An 11,134-nucleotide genomic window follows, 5' to 3' on the forward strand; every position below is an offset into this window, starting at 1 on the left:
ATATAAAGTCAGAATTGCGAGATATAAAGTCAGAATTGCGTGATATAGTCAGAATTGCGAGATATAAAGTCAGAATTGCGTGTTATAAAGTCAGAATTGCGAGATATAAAGTCAGAATTATGTGATATAAAGTCGCAATTGCGTGTTATAAAGTCATAATTGCGAGATATAAAGTCAGAATTGCGAGATATAAAGTCAGAATTGCGTGATATAAAGTCAGAATTCTGTGATATAAAGTCAGAATTGCGAGATATAAAGTCAGAATTGCGAGATATAAAGTCAGAATTGATTGATATAAAGTCAGAATTGCGAGATATAAAGTCAGAATTGCAAGATTTAAAGTCAGAATTGCGAGATATAAAGTCAGAATTGATTGTTATAAAGTCAGAATTGTGAGATATAAAGTCAGAATTGCGTGTTATAAAGTCAGAATTGCGAGATATAAAGTCAGAATTGCGAGATATAAAGTCAGAATTGCGAGATATAAAGTCAGAATTGCGAGATATAAAGTCAGAATTGCATGTTATAAAGTCAGAATTGCGTGATATAAAGTCAGAATTGCGAGATATAAAGTCAGAATTGCGAGATTTAAAGTCAGAATTGCGAGATATAAAGTCAGAATTGCGAAATATAAAGTCAGAATTGCGAGATTTAAAGTCAGAATCACGAGATATAAAGTCAGAATTGCGAAATATAAAGTCAGAATTGCGAGATATAAAGTCAGAATTGCGTGATATAAAGTCAGAATTGATTGATATAAAGTCAGAATTGATTGATATAAAGTCAGAATTGATTGTTATAAAGTCAGAATTGCGAGATATAAAGTCAGAATTGCGAGATATAAAGTCAGAATTGCGTGATAAAGTCAGAATTGATTGTTTGTCATGAAGTTGAAGGAGAGAACCCAAACGCAGACGATATGCAGACACTCAAGGTTTATTACGACACAAAACAGAAAACAAAACCCACGAGGGGGCAAAACAGGACTGGAAATAGTATACCTTGACTAAGACAAGATGACAAATTAAGACTCTGACTTGACAGGAAACAAACAACAAAACAAACTCACAATTCTCATTAAACTGGATACAGATGAAACACTCACAGAGATTAAGGGTGTACTCAAACTAGGCACGGTTGCCATGAACCGGGCCCGAGTACGATTGTCCCCCCTCCCCACTCCCCCTCTGGCCTGCACTCACATAGGGTTTCAGCATTCGTGCCGGAGCACGCTTACGTCATTATGGTGCGTGCGACGGTTTCGGGATAAACAAGAAGAGCGGCGCTCTCTGAACACAATGGAGTCCATCGCTCTGTTTTCTTTGTGGATAATTTTGTGTCGTTTGGTCCACGGTGGTCCACAGCCTGTTGTTAAACAGATGCGTCGCCTTAGTGGCGCGAAAATTTTCACGTAATCGTGCTGCTCGTATGAGGAGGTTTGCAAGGTACCAGCTGAAGTGCAGCAAGGACTTTGCAGCTTTGATTACGGACTGTGTTGGTTTTGGAGCGTCGCAAAACCATGACGCCACGCGTCCGGTTCCGTGCTCCAGCACGGTTAGCGCTCACATCAAACACGGGACATGACAGACTGAGACATCGACACAAACCAACAAAACATGACAAATAACAGTAACGGCAAACACGAAAACACAACAACAGGCTTAGGATGCAACAATAAAAATAACAAACAAGGAAGAGGTGGCGGAGGAAACACAGAGTTCATGGGGGGTGGTCCAGGGTGGATGGGTGTGCTGGGGGTCTTCGGAAAACGGGCTGAGGGCTTAGGGCGAGGAATCCGGGCAGGTTTGGATCGGGACACATGAGGAGTCTTGGAGGAAACAGTCCGGGGTTGATTAGGGACAGGAGGAACAGTGGACGACGGAGAGGGAATCATGACAGGGGAAGCTGAGAGTGGCGAGACAAGACTTCTGACTGGGGAAACAGTGGGAAAGGGAACAGGACACATTTCAGGGGACGTAGCAGACGGCTGTGGAGCGGAAACAGAACTCACTGAATCAGACTCGGCACACATGAAAACAGACTCGGAAGAAGCGCTGTCTGCAGCGGGCTCTGTGACTGCAGCGGGCTCTGTGACTGCAGCGGGCGAAGAACGGGAGGCTCCCCTCTTCCTCTTTCTCCTAGGTCGCGAAGCAGAGACCATCGCCGGAGCTGAGACGGGTTGGGGAAGCTCAGCGGAAACCACCGCAGGTACAGCAGACTCTGCGGAGGAGGACTCTGACGCCGACTCCCACGACAGCCGTCTTCCTCGTTTTCCACGAAGACTGAAGGGGGTAGATGAAGAGCCAGGAGTCGTGAGGGAGCCAGCCTGGTCCCCAAGCGTCGCGAAGCCTATAACACGACCCTCCGGGATCACCGGCAGACTAGCAGAGGGTGGAGAGCCCGTGGAAGAGGCCTGCAGATCCTCCCGGGAAAAGAGATCCCATAGACGGGCATATTCCCTCATGATCTGCTCACCCTGGGACGGGATAGGGCAAATGACCCGTTCACCGTTGGTTGGTGCGGACGACCAGCATCGCTCCCGGAACTCCGATTGGAAGGACATACTGTCTGCTGGGTTCTTTGATGGTCGGTACATTCTGTCATGAAGTTGAAGGAGAGAACCCAAACGCAGACGATATGCAGACACTCAAGGTTTATTACGACACAAAACAGAAAACAAAACCCACGAGGGGGCAAAACAGGACTGGAAATAGTATACCTTGACTATAGTATACCTTGACTATACCTTGACTCTGACTTGACAGGAAACAAACAACAAAACAAACTCACAATTCTCATTAAACTGGATACAGATGAAACACTCACAGAGATTAACACGCAATGTTTGACAATGTACCGACACAGGACAGCAAACACAAGGGGATTAAATAGGGAGACACTAATGACAAAGACAGGTGAAGCTGACTAGACAAGGACAGGTGAAACTGACTAGACAATAATGACGAGACGAGGATAACAAGGGGGCGGGGTAACGTAACGAGACAACACAAGCACATGGCTCAAAACACAAGACCATGTGCTTGCACACAAAACATGATTCTGTCATGATCCTGCCTCAAGACAAGAGAAAATCGAGGACACGAGGGCAGAATCATGACATTGTTATAAAGTCAGAATTGCGAGATATAAAGTCAGAATTGCGAGATATAAAGTCAGAATTGCGTGATATAAAGTCAGAATTGATTGATATAAAGTCAGAATTGCGAGATATAAAGTCAGAATTGCGTGATATAAAGTCAGAATTGATTGTTATAAAGTCAGAATTGATTGTTATAAAGTCAGAATTGATTGATATAAAGTCAGAATTGCGAGATATAAAGTCAGAATTGATTGTTATAAAGTCAGAATTGATTGATATAAAGTCAGAATTGCGAGTTATAAAGTCAGAATTGCGAGATATAAAGTCAGAATTGCGAGATATAAAGTCAGAATTGCGTGATATAAAGTCAGAATTGATTGTTATAAAGTCAGAATTGCGAGTTATAAAGTCAGAATTGCGAGATATAAAGTTAGAATTGCGAGATATAAAGTCAGAATTGCGTGATATAAAGTCAGAATTGATTGTTATAAAGTCAGAATTGATTGATATAAAGTCAGAATTGCGAGATATAAAGTCAGAATTGCGTGATATAAAGTCAGAATTGATTGTTATAAAGTCAGAATTGATTGATATAAAGTCAGAATTGCGAGATATAAAGTCAGAATTGATTGATATAAAGTCAGAATTGATGGATATAAAGTCAGAATTGCGAGATATAAAGTCAGATTTGCGTGATATAAAGTCAGAATTGCGTGATATAAAGTCAGAATTGTGAGTTATAAAGTCAGAATTGCGTGATATAAAGTCAGAATTGATTGTTATAAAGTCAGAATTGATTGATATAAAGTCAGAATTGCGAGATATGAAGTCAGAATTGATTGTTATAAAGTCAGAATTGTGTGATATAGTCAGAATTGCGAGATATAAAGTCAGAATTGCGAGATATAAAGTCAGAATTGTGTGATATAAAGTCAGAATTTCGAGATATAAAGTCAGAGTTGCGAGATATAAAGTCAGAATTGTGTGATATAAAGTCAGAATTGCGTGATATAAAGTCAGAATTGCGAGATATAAAGTCAGAATTGCGTGATATAAAGTCAGAATTGATTGTTATAAAGTCAGAATTGATTGATATAAAGTCAGAATTGCAAGATATAAAGTCAGAATTGATTGTTATAAAGTCAGAATTTATTGATATAAAGTCAGAATTGCGAGATATAAAGTCAGAATTGATTGATATAAAGTCAGAATTGATTGATATAAAGTCAGAATTGCGAGATATAAAGTCAGAATTGCGTGATATAAAGTCAGAATTGATTGATATAAAGTCAGAATTGCGTGATATAAAGTCAGAATTGATTGATATAAAGTCAGAATTGATTGATATAAAGTCAGAATTGATTGTTATAAAGTCAGAATTGCGAGTTATAAAGTCAGAATTGCAAGATATAAAGTCAGAATTGGGAGATATAAAGTCAGAATTGCGTGATATAAAGTCAGAATTGATTGTTATAAAGTCAGAATTGATTGATATAAAGTCAGAATTGCGAGATATAAAGTCAGAATTGATTGATATAAAGTCAGAATTGCGAGATATAAAGTCAGAATTGCGTGATATAAAGTCAGAATTGCGTGATATAAAGTCAGAATTGATTGATATAAAGTCAGAATTGATTGATATAAAGTCAGAATTGATTGCTATAAAGTCAGAATTGCGAGTTATAAAGTCAGAATTGCAAGATATAAAGTCAGAATTGCGAGTTATAAAGTCAGAATTGCAAGATATAAAGTCAGAATTGCGAGATATAAAGTCAGAATTGCGTGATATAGTCAGAATTGATTGTTATAAAGTCAGAATTGATTGATATAAAGTCAGAATTGATTGTTATAAAGTCAGAATTGATTGATATAAAGTCAGAATTGCGAGATATAAAGTCAGAATTGCGTGATATAAAGTCAGAATTGCGTGATATAAAGTCAGAATTGATTGATATAAAGTCAGAATTGATTGATATAAAGTCAGAATTGATTGTTATAAAGTCAAAATTGATTGATATAAAGTCAGAATTGATTGTTATAAAGTCAGAATTCCGAGATATAAAGTCAGAATTGCAAGATATAAAGTCAGAATTGCGAGTTATAAAGTCAGAATTGCAAGATATAAAGTCAGAATTGCGAGATATAAAGTCAGAATTGCGTGATATAAAGTCACAATTGATTGTTATAAAGTCAGAATTGATTGATATAAAGTCAGAATTGCGAGATATAAAGTCAGAATTGATTGATATAAAGTCAGAATTGCGAGATATAAAGTCAGAATTGCGTGATGTAAAGTCAGAATTGATTGATATAAAGTCAGAATTGATTGATATAAAGTCAGAATTGATTGTTATAAAGTCAGAATTGCGAGTTATAAAGTCAGAATTGCAAGATATAAAGTCAGAATTGCGAGATATAAAGTCAGAATTGCGAGATATAAAGTCAGAATTGCGTGATGTAAAGTCAGAATTGATTGTTATAAAGTCAGAATTGATTGATATAAAGTCAGAATTGCGAGATATAAAGTCAGAATTGATTGTTATAAAGTCAGAATTGCGTGATGTAAAGTCAGAATTGATTGTTATAAAGTCAGAATTGATTGATATAAAGTCAGAATTGCGAGATAAAAAGTCAGAATTGCGAGATAAAAAGTCAGAATTGCGAGATATAAACTATTCTGAGGGGAAAAAAGTTAGTCTTTTTTTTCCTTAGAATTGGCCTGATAACTCGCAATTGCGAGTTTATATCTCACAATTCTGAGAAAAGATGTCAGAATTTCGAGACATAAACTCGCAATTATGTGTTATAAAGTCAGAATTGTGAGATAAAAAGTCGCAAATCTGTATTTTTTCTCGCAATTGCAACTTTATTTCTCACAATTCTAACTTCATATCTCGCAATTTTTTTTTATTATTTTTTTTATTCAGTGGCGGAAACAAGCTTCCATACCTTTCACCCTGTTACGACTTAATGAACCACTGAAACGATTTAGGAAACATTATTTTAAGGTAAAAAATCTTACTTAGTGTTGCTTTAATGAGGCAGTGTTTGTCTGAGAGCTGTCACACACACACACACACACACACACACATACACTCACACACACACACACACACACACACACACACACACACACACACACACACACACACACACACACACACACACACACACACACACACACACACAGACACACACACACACACACACACACACACAAACATTATTTCTGGTCTGTGGTTCTGCTCAGCAAAGCTGCATTTATTTTATTAAAAATAGAGTAAAAAATTAAAAAATATTACTCCAGTGTAAATCAGCTGTTTTCTATGTGAATATATAGTGAAGTGTATCAAAGCATCATTACTCCAGTCTTCAGTGTCACATGATCCGTGATATATTTTATTTTTCAGGATTCTTTGTTGAATAAAAAGTTCAAAAAGTAACATTATAAATGTCTTTTGATCAATTTAATATGTTCTTGTTGAATAAAAGTAAAAATCTTACTAAATCTAAATCTCTTTTGTTTTTTTTTATAAAAAAGAAAACTTAATACCCTTTAACTAGTAAATCATTTTGCAGTTTCAACCAAACCTCATGTTAGCCAGCTTGATTGAACATTATACTGGTGACGAATCAGCAGAATGTGCAACAAAACATCAAATATATCAGAGAAAGCAGACGTTTAAGTGTGTAAAGCAGATTAAAGGACGGGTGGCATCTCCTCATCCCGTCCTCCTGCTGTCTTTGTGCTCCTTCATTTAATGGAAAAGCAACTTGAACATTCTGCTAAACATCTCAGTTTGTGTTCAAGAGCAATACATGATGACACACTTTTCCTTAAAGTAGAATTTTAATTATCTGTGATTCCAGATATTTTCCTTGTTAAAAAGTATATATATTTGTATTATTTGTTATAAATGTCGGCTGGTTTGTCTAGATGAGACTCTTATTCCTCGGCTGGATCGTGTCGAGACTTTGAAGCTGCACTGAAACTCACATCTGGACCTTCGACCCGTTGGACCCCATTGAAGTCACTATATGGAGAAACCCTGGAGTGTGTTCCTCAAAAACCTTCATTTCTTTCCCACTGAAGAAAGAAAGACGTGAACATCTCGGATGAGGAAATTATGAGGAAATTTTAATTCTGAACTGATTCTGTAAAGGAGTGATCAGAGGCCAGAGAACGTAAGTCGTCATCATATGTGAGAGTATCAGCGGATATTGCATGAGAAATATACAGAAATATACAGCTGCAGGATTTCATAAGACATACAATATAAATGCATGTAGCTTGTATAGATTTTGAAACCCAGCAAATTCTCTCCAGCACAACAGAGCAACGGTACATGAAGACCAGACACGTGTTATTTATGAATGTTCACAGACTAGTTATTAATTCATCTATTCTAGTGGTTTGACATGTTGTGCATTTTGGCGACATTTACGAGCCGGAGCCGAGTGTGTGAGAGTGTTCTTCACAGCTCGAGTGAAGGATGACCTTCTGGTGTATTACTCCACTACACACTCATTCCAAATACAATCACATTTTCACTAACATCACTGACCTCGCATGCTGTGTGTGTGTGTGTGTGTTTGTGTGGGTGTGAGTGTGTGTGTGCGTGTGTGTGCGTGTGTGTGTGTGTAAGCAATGTAACCTTCCACAACTACTGTAGTTCAAATATTGGCATGTATGCTATGGATAAACTTCATTAACTCACTTCATTTTGAGCATTTTAGCTGTTTTGTAGTGATGTTCACATTGAGGCTTGTGTGTTTTATTGGAGAGCTGGTGAAAGTTCTGGTAAATATTGTGCATTATAATGATCGATTAATTCAATGATTGAAAGTGTCCCGCTATCAGTCCCGGCTCCTGCCGTCCCGGACCCGAGAGGAGAAGCTCGTCGATGGACTGAATCAATGGCGTTTCCAGCTGATAGTCTGTAATGGCTGAAAATCAATTGCAGGAAGGATGTAAGTGTTAAAGAACATATAGATCTGTGTGTGTGTGTGTGTGTGTGTGTGTGTGTGTGTGTGTGTGTGTGTGTGTGTGTGTGTGTGTGTGTGTGTGTGTGTGTGTGTGTGTGTGTGTGTGTGTGTGTGTGTGTGTGTGTGTGTGTTTTGTTAAGTGTAGCATTTTAGGGGATTATCAAACAGAACGGTACAAAATCAGGGTTTTTTTCTTCCGGCTGCACTATTTGGGAAAATGTTAAAATGATTATGTTTGCTGTGCTTGTTTGTAGAGCTGCTCAATATGGCCAAACATGTTGTGATTAAATCTCAATATGACTATAAAATAATATAATATAGTGTACTGTTCCGTTGTTGTTCCTGTGAAATGTAAGCCACTAACACACACTGTACATGTCGCTTCTTAAAGTGAAATGTTCAAAGCAATATCACACTGACCTTTTGTAAATATTTTCATTTTCTTGGCACTGTAATTTCTTTGTGACTGGATAACCATACAATATAGTCTTCATGTCAGTCAAAAACTCATTATGACATTAAGGGGCAAAACACTTGTTTTGTGTGCGTTATGAAGAGAGTCGGGCACTAAAGCAGTGTGTGTGAAGAACAGCTCGATGAAGCGCAGAACACATGGCCGACACACAGAACGAATGCTTGAACCGAGCCGCTTCTTTATGGTGTCAGCGGGGACGTGTAGTTTGTCAGCTGGATGTACGGCGTCGCTCTAATAGAGAGGAGGAGTGGGGTCGCCGTGGTGAGTTATATGTGAGTGGGGTCGCCGTGGTGAGTTATATGTGAGTGGGGTCGCCACAGTGAGTTATATGTGAGTGGGGTCGCCGCAGTGAGTTATATGTGAGTGGGGTCGCCGCAGTGAGTTATATGTGAGTGGGGTCGCCGCAGTGAGTTATATGTGAGTGGGGTCGCCACAGTGAGTTATATGTGAGTGGGGTCGCCGCAGTGAGTTATATGTGAGTTGGGTCGCCACAGTGAGTTATATGTGAGTGGGGTCGCCGCAGTGAGTTATATGTGAGTGGGGTCGCCGCAGTGAGTTATATGTGAGTGGGGTCGCCACAGTGAGTTATATGTGAGTGGGGTCGCCACAGTGAGTTATATGTGAGTGGGGTCGCCGCAGTGAGTTATATGTGAGTTGGGTCGCCACAGTGAGTTATATGTGAGTGGGGTCGCCGCAGTGAGTTATATGTGAGTGGGGTCGCCGCAGTGAGTTATATGTGAGTTGGGTCGCCGCAGTGAGTTATATGTGAGTTGGGTCGCCGCAGTGAGTTATATGTGAGTGGGGTCGCCGCAGTGAGTTATATGTGAGTGGGGTCGCCGCAGTGAGTTATATGTGAGTGGGGTCGCCGCAGTGAGTTATATGTGAGTTGGGTCGCCGCAGTGAGTTATATGTGAGTTGGGTCGCCGCAGTGAGTTATATGTGAGTGGGGTCGCCGCAGTGAGTTATATGTGAGTGGGGTCGCCGCAGTGAGTTATATGTGAGTGGGTATGTGAGTGGGGTCGCCGCAGTGAGTTATATGTGAGTGGGGTCGCCGCAGTGAGTTATATGTGAGTGGGTATGTGAGTGGGGTCGCCGCAGTGAGTTATATGTGAGTGGGGTCGCCGCAGTGAGTTATATGTGAGTTGGGTCGCCACAGTGAGTTATATGTGAGTTGGGTCGCCGCAGTGAGTTATATGTGAGTGGGGTCGCCGCAGTGAGTTATATGTGAGTTGGGTCGCCACAGTGAGTTATATGTGAGTGGGGTCGCCGCAGTGAGTTATATGTGAGTGGGGTCGCCGCAGTGAGTTATATGTGAGTGGGGTCGCCGCAGTGAGTTATATGTGAGTGGGGTCGCCGCGGTGAGTTATATGTGAGTGGGGTCGCCGCAGTGAGTTATATGTGAGTTGGGTCGCCACAGTGAGTTATATGTGAGTGGGGTCGCCGCAGTGAGTTATATGTGAGTTGGGTCGCCACAGTGAGTTATATGTGAGTGGGGTCGCCGCAGTGAGTTATATGTGAGTGGGGTCGCCGCAGTGAGTTATATGTGAGTGGGGTCGCCGCAGTGAGTTATATGTGAGTGGGGTCGCCGCAGTGAGTTATATGTGAGTGGGGTCGCCACAGTGAGTTATATGTGAGTTGGGTCGCCGTGGTGAGTTATATGTGAGTGGGGTCGCCGCAGTGAGTTATATGTGAGTGGGGTCGCCACAGTGAGTTATATGTGAGTGGGGTCGCCGTGGTGAGTTATATGTGAGTGGGGTCGCCGCAGTGAGTTATATGTGAGTTGGGTCGCCGCAGTGAGTTATATGTGAGTTGGGTCGCCACAGTGAGTTATATGTGAGTGGGGTCGCCACAGTGAGTTATATGTGAGTTGGGTCGCCGCAGTGAGTTATATGTGAGTTGGGTCGCCGCAGTAAGTTATATGTGAGTGGGGTCGCCGCAGTGAGTTAAATGTGAGTGGGGTCGCCACAGTGAGTTATATGTAAGTGGGGTCGCCACAGTGAGTTATATGTGAGTTGGGTCGCCGCAGTGAGTTATATGTGAGTGGGGTCGCCGCAGTGAGTTATATGTGAGTTGGGTCGCCACAGTGAGTTATATGTGAGTTGGGTCGCCACAGTGAGTTATATGTGAGTTGGGTCGCCACAGTGAGTTATATGTGAGTTGGGTCGCCACAGTGAGTTATATGTGAGTTGGGTCGCCACAGTGAGTTATATGTGAGTGGGGTCGCCGCAGTGAGTTATATGTGAGTTGGGTCGCCACGGTGAGTTATATGTGAGTGGGGTCGCCGCAGTGAGTTATATGTGAGTTGGGTCGCCACAGTGAGTTATATGTGAGTGGGGTCGCCACAGTGAGTTATATGTGAGTGGGGTCGCCGCAGTGAGTTATATGTGAGTTGGGTCGCCGCAGTGAGTTATATGTGAGTTGGGTCGCCGCAGTGAGTTATATGTGAGTGGGGTCGCCGCAGTGAGTTATATGTGAGTGGGGTCGCCGCAGTGAGTTATATGTGAGTTGGGTCGCCGCAGTGAGTTATATGTGAGTTGGGTCGCCGCAGTGAGTTATATGTGAGTTGGGTCGCC

The sequence above is a fragment of the Rhinichthys klamathensis genome, unplaced genomic scaffold (assembly GCF_029890125.1).
Source record: "Rhinichthys klamathensis goyatoka isolate OS25496 unplaced genomic scaffold, OSU_Roscu_1.1 h1tg000886l_1, whole genome shotgun sequence".
In the NCBI taxonomy this organism is placed as follows: domain Eukaryota; kingdom Metazoa; phylum Chordata; class Actinopteri; order Cypriniformes; family Leuciscidae; genus Rhinichthys; species Rhinichthys klamathensis.